The sequence below is a fragment of the Ranitomeya variabilis genome, chromosome 2 (assembly GCF_051348905.1).
Source record: "Ranitomeya variabilis isolate aRanVar5 chromosome 2, aRanVar5.hap1, whole genome shotgun sequence".
NCBI classification, from domain to species: Eukaryota; Metazoa; Chordata; class Amphibia; order Anura; family Dendrobatidae; genus Ranitomeya; species Ranitomeya variabilis.
The window spans coordinates 238,462,476-238,469,411 of NC_135233.1; positions in this window are offsets into that span (position 1 = coordinate 238,462,476).

Consider the following 6,936-nt stretch of genomic DNA (forward strand, 5'->3'; position numbering starts at 1 on the left):
AGCACACAGCGGCGGTGATGGTTCTCACACGAGCCGTAGTGGGCAACATGGCAGAGGTGTTAGAGGTGCACAAATCCGAAGTGGCGTTGGACAGAGGGGTTTTATGACCAGGTTGTGGAGTAATTTTGCAATGACCACAGACACGACAGGTACTGCTGCATCGATTCAAAGTGACAGGAGACAACATTTGTCCAGTATGGTTACGAACTATTTTTCCTCCCTTATCGATGTTCTCCCTCACACGTCATTCCCCTTTGATTACTGGGCATCTAAAATAGACACCTGGCCTGAATTGGTAGAATATGCATTAGGCCGGTTTCACACGTCAGTGATTCCGTTACGTGAGGTGACAGTTTCCTCACGTACCGGAGACACTGACACACGTAGACCCATAAAAATCAATGCATCTGTGCAGATGTCATTGATTTTTTGCGGACCGTGTCTCCGTGTGCCAAACACGGAGACATGTCAGTGTTCGTGGGAGCGCACGTTTTACACGGACCCAATAGAGTCAATGGGTCCGCGTAAAACACGGACCTCACACGGACATTCTCCGTCTGGGGTCCGTGTGCGTGCAGGAGACAGCGCTACAGTAAGCGCTGTCCCCCCCACATGGTGCTGAAGCCGCGATTCATATCCTCTCTGCAGCAGCGTTTGCTGTAGAGAAAATATGAAGAATAGTGTTAAAAATAAAGATTTAGGTGTCCGCCGCCCCCCCACCCCCTGTGCGCCCCCCCCCCCGCTGGTCAGAAAATACTCACCCGCTCCCTCCTGGTCTGGCCGCGCCTCCTACTGTATGCGGTCACGTGGGGCCGATCATTTACAATCATGAATAGTCGGCTCCACCCCTATGGGAGGTGGAGCCACATATTCATGACTGTAAATGATCGGCCCCACGTGACCGCATGCAGGAGAAGCCGCGGCCAGACCAGGAAGCAGCGAGGCAGTGGGTAAGTATTTTCTGACCAGCGGGGGGGCGCACAGGGGGTGGGGGGGCGGCGGACACCTAAATCTTTATTTTTAACACTATTCTTCATATTTTCTCTACAGCAAACGCTGCTGCAGGGAAGATATGAATCGCAGCTTCAGCACCATGCAGAGTGGGTACCACACGCTCCGTGTGGTACCCACTCGCCATACGGGCGGCACACGTGTGCCGCACGTATGGCCTCCGTGAGTTCCCAGGCACACGGACACGGATAACTCCGGTACCGATTTATTCCGGTACCGGAATTATCTGGACGTGTGGGACAGCCCTTACAGGAGCTCGCTTGCCCAGCTGCTAGTGTGCTATCAGAAAGAGTATTCAGTGCTGCTGGTTCAATACTGACCGAAAAAAGGACTTGTCTGGCTACCCAAAATGTTGATGATCTAACCTTCATTAAAATTAACCAATCATGGATTTCTAATTATTTTGCCCCACCTTCCCCTGCTGACATGTAGCTTGCCTGAAAAATGTCTTGCTTTTGGACTCCTCTTACTGACTGCTCCAATTCCTCCATTTGCAGCTGCTGAATGTCCACCATAGGCCATTTTTTTACCTCCATAAATGGGCTGACTCCCCCCCACAGGGTCGTGGTCACCACCTAGCGCAAGCACCCGTGCGAGTGCCGTTTGCCTGGACAGGTGGGTGGGCCCACTCTTGGGCGACGGCACTGGCACAGGATCCCTCATAGTACAATGAAGTGTCTCTGACGGTGGTGGTGCACAACCAACGTCAGACACACCGTCGTAATATGAGGGGCACTGGGCCAGTACCACCGCCCACGAGAGTGTCCCCCCCCCCCAGCTCGAACAGCGCTCTACCACTTGCAAAACTTACCTCTCCCGGCTCCACCACTGTGTAGTCTGTGCTGTTAAATCCTTCAATGGCACTGCCAATAAAAATGTGTTGAAGTGATAGATGATAGTAAAAATATACAGGGGCCCTGGCCTCCATTTAGACCATTTAATACTTTGCGCCAACTACCACTGTCTGCTACTCAGCAGAGGAGCCCACCCCTGTATGTAGCTATGCCACCTGTTTATTTATGAAAAAAATTTTGGCAGACATTTACCTCACTTTATTATTTTGGCCTACTAACTGTGTCATCCACTCCTTACAGTTGTCCTCCACTGGACAAACCTATGCCGCCAGTTTACTCCTCTTACCAGTTTTGAACTGCATTGAGCCAACTTTTTTATTTTAGGCCTACTAAGTGTGTCTGCGCCACTCCTTACAATCGTCCTCCGCTGAACAAACCAATGCCGCCTGTGTACCCCTGTAACCTATTTTAAACTGCATTGAGCCAACTATTTTATTTTAGGCCTACTGTGTCTGCGCCACTCCTTACAATCATCCTCCGCTGAACAAACCAATGCCGCCTGTGTACCCCTGTAACCTATTTTAAACTGCATTGAGCCTACGTTTTTATTTTAGGCCTACTACATGTGTCTGTCTGCGCCACTTAATACAGCTGTCCTCCACTGAACAACGCAGAGCTTCAATTTTCAGCCTATATCACATATTAAACTGCATTTGGCCTACTTGTTTGGTTGGGCCTACTAACGGTGTCTGTCGCTGCTTGCTTTTCTCCTCCACTGAACAAAGCTGAGCTTCAATTTTCAGGCTTTCAGCCTATATGAAATATGAAACTGCATTTGGCCTACTTGTTTGGTTGGGTCTACTAACGGTGTCTGCCGCTGCTTGCTGTTCTCCTCCACTGAACAAAGCTGAGCTTCAATTTTCAGGCTTTCAGCCTATAAGACATATCAAACTGCATTTGGCCTATTTGTTTGGTTGGGCCTACTAACGGTGTCTGCCGCTGCTTGCTTTTCTCCTCCACTGAAGAAAGCTGAGCTTCAATTTTCAGGCTTTCAGCCTATATGAAATATGAAACTGCATTTGGCCTACTTGTTTGGTTGGGCCTACTAGCGGTGTCTGCCGCTGCTTGCTTTTCTCCTCCACTGAACAAAGCTGAGCTTCAATTTTCAGGCTTTCAGCCTATATGAAATATGAAACTGCATTTGGCCTACTTGTTTGGTTAGGCCTACTAACGGTGTCTGCCGCTGCTTGTTCTCCTCCACTGAACAAAGCAGTGCCGCCTGTTTACTCCTGTTATCAATTTTGAACTTCATTTGGCCCACTTTATTACTTGGGCCTACTAACTGTGTCTGCCACTCATTACAGTTTTCCTCCACTGAACAAAGCAATGCCGCCTGTTTAGTCCTGTTACCAATTTTGAACTGCATTTAGCCTACTTTATTCTTTGGGCCTATATCTGTGTTTTCTCCTCATCCTGTCCATTGCCCAGCCACTGCTAGAGGAGTCTGCTGGTACATTGACCCAGACCACTACATTCCCCTTCCACTCTACACAGCCAGTATCTGACCCTGCTGAAAGTCTGGTTCCCCTTCCCGCATACTATACCACCTTACACGGGGACAAAGAGGAAGGTGCAGATGAAAGTGCAGGTTCCTTCATCAGGTGGGGGGGCATACTTGTTGGCGACGTCACTGGCACAGGGCCCCTCATAGTACGCAAAAGTGTCTCTGCCGGTGGGAGGCGCCCCCGCCGTCAAACACACCGCCGTACTTTGAGGGGCCCTGTGCCAGTGCCAATGAGAATGAGTGTGCCCCCCCTGCTTGCTCAGGATCACAGCACTTGCAAAGTTGAAATACTTACCTCTCCCTGCTCCACCGCCGTGATGTAGTCCGCGTTTCCTGGGCCCACGAAAAACTTGAGCCAGCCCTACCCCCCCCCCCCCCCAACTTTAGCCAAATGACCCCCAATTTTCAATGCCTAACTATTATTATAAGGTAAATTAAGATTGACAAGCTTAAGTAACAATAATTTATGTTTTTGGCATTAAAATGGGCACTGTAGGTGTTTTCCTGCCCTCCACTCACTGCCGACTTTGCTTCCCCCATTGACTTGCATTGGGTTTCGTGTTTCAGTCGGATCCCCGACTTTTCGCAATAATCGGCCGATTTCACCCGACCCGACTTTTCACAAAGTCGGGTTTTCGCGAAAACCGACTCGATCCTGTAAAAGTCGCTCAACTCTAATGGCTACCACTAGTCACTGGCAAAGGTGTCAGGGCTGAATAAACTGAATAAAGCAAGTCTGCAGTTAAGTGATTATCTACTGTATATAGAGGTGTTATCAGTCATTGTACAGGAGTAGGTGAGCTGTGATATCACCTATTGTTAATGGTGGATCCTGTGTTATTTACTGTATATGGAGGTGTTATCAGTCATTGTAAAGGAGGAGGAGGTGAGCTGTGACATCACCTATTGTGAATTATTGATCCTGTGTTATCTACTGTATATAGAGGTGTTATCAGTCATTGTACAAGAGGAGGTGAGCTGTGACATCACCTATTGTGAATGGTGGATCCTGTGTTATCTACTGTATATAGAGGTGTTATCAGCCATTGTACAAGAGGAGATGAGCTGTGACATCACCTATTGTGAATGGTGGACCCTGTGTTATCTACTGTATATAGAGGTGTTATCATTCATTGTAAAGGAGGTGGTGAGCTGTGACATCAACTATTGTGAATGGTGGATCCTGTGTTTTCTACTGTATATAGAGGTGTTATCAGTCATTGTTCAGGAGGAGGTGAGCTGTGACATTGCCTATTGTGAATGGTGGATCCTGTGTTATCTACTGTATATGGAGGTGTTATCAGTCATTGTAAAGGAGGAGGAGGTGAGCTGTGACATTGCCTATTGTGAATTATTGATCCTGTGTTATCTGCTGTATATAGAGGTGTTATCAGTCATTGTACAGGAGGAGGAGGTGAGCTGTGACATCACCTATTGTGAATGGGGGACCCTGTGTTATCTACTGTGTATAGAGGTGTTATCAGTCATTGTAAAGGAGGTGAGCTGTGACATCACCTATTGTGAATTATTGATTCTGTGTTATCTACTGTATAGAGAGGTGTTATCAGTCATTGTAAAGGAGGTGAGCTGTGACATCACCTATTTTTAATGGTGGATCTTGTGTTATATAATGTATATAGGAGGTGTTATCAGTCATTGTACAGGAGGAGGTGAGCAGTGACATCACCTATTGTGAATTATTGATCCTGTGTTATCTGCTGTATATAAAGGTGTTATCAGCCATTGAACAGGAGGAGGTGAGCTGTGACATCACCTATTGTGAATGGTGGATCCTGTGTTATCTACTGTATAGAGAGGTGTTATAAGTCATTGTAAAGGAGGAGGTGAGCTGTGACATCACGTATTGTGAATTGTGTATCCTGCGTTATCTACTGTATATACAATTATCAGTCATTGTACAGGAGGAGGAAGTGAGCTGTGACCACCTATTGTGTATCCTGCATTATCTACTGTATATAGAAGTGTTATCAGTCATTGTACGGGGGGAGGTGAGCTGTGACACCTATTGTGAATGATGGGTCCTGTTATCTACTGTATATAGAGGTGTTATCAGTCATTGTACAGGAGGAGGAGGTGAGCTGTGACATCACCTATTGTGAATTGTGTATCCTGCGTTATCTACTGTATATAGAGGTGTTATCAGTCATTGTACAGGAGGAGGGGAGCTGTGATATCACCTATTGTTAATGGTGGATCCTGTGTTATCACCTGCTGTGTATAAAGTAATCCTGCCTCAAATGATAATGAGCCTGCTGAAAACTCTTCGAAGAGCTGTAATTCTAAAAAAAAAAAAGAAAGACCCATTTGTCAGTGTGAAAATTGCAAGATGACTAATTTTGGTTTTACAAAAAAATATATTTCCATATCAGAACATTAATTTAAACAGTACAATGTAACAGAAACTCCAGGTCTGAACAATAGGTCATTTTCTGAGGACACATTCCCTGCAGTTGTATCAGAGGTCCGTCCAGTAATCAGTAGGTGACCTGTGGACCCCATTACCCGCCTGCCATTATCAGAATGAACATTTCTAGTAAACCCCCCACTAACCACCATGACGGGTCTTCTGAGAAGTCACGTTTGGGGCTCCATAACCGCCCAATCTGACACCTGAGAAGACGCGGCCACAAGTGACTTCTGCACATTACAGCGTGCTGCGAATCGTGTGGTCACTTCGTGGTGACGGGGCTTACAAAAAAATGTCACGAGAAGAAGTGGAGAAAACCTTATGCGTCGTCGCATTGTATTAACCTCTTCCTTTCCGCACTGCACTCGCCATCATTCACACCTGGGAGGTGACTACAGGAAATGGCACAAATCAGCTACAAATATCTGCAATGGAAGAAGGCGGGAATGAGGACCCCACTGACGTCTTATCTATGGCTTTCTGCAGCCTCCTGACACTGACAACTAATCAATGACACTCATGCCATTGCAGTGGGTTTAGTTACTGTTGTGGAACTACATAGCCCAGGATGGCTGCAGTGATCTGGGCATGCCAGGAGTTATAGTCACAAGCAGTCTCTGCTATACCAGAGGGTTTGGATATTAAAGGGGCCTCTTATTTTAATACGGGGCATTTTATTGGTGAAGGTTCCAAATCCCTAGCACAGGTAGGGTTAAACCGACTTCTTATTCTATTGACTATAGTCTGGCTGGGCAGGGGAACAGCAGCTGGCCTCCTTCACTTGGATTGTGCTGTTGGTGCCCTATACAGTGGGGGATTGGACCACTGAGGGCCCTTTATTCTCAGGATCAGCAAGGGTCAAACTTGTGGAGGTTAGACCCCTACTGATCATAAAGAAGCAATGCTGCACCTCTTAAGACCCCTTTAAATTTACCACGGTCATAATAAGGAAGTAAAAGTGCTTACTGCAGACAGATCATAACTTCAGCTCAATGACAGGACTGTACACAGATAGCTCCCCCTGGTGGCAGCTGGAGGTAGCTACAATCTGATAGCAGTGCAGAAGATTTGGACCTCCGACCCCTCTCGAAAACCTCTCCAAAACTGAACAACTTCTGCTCCCGCCATCTACTAACCTC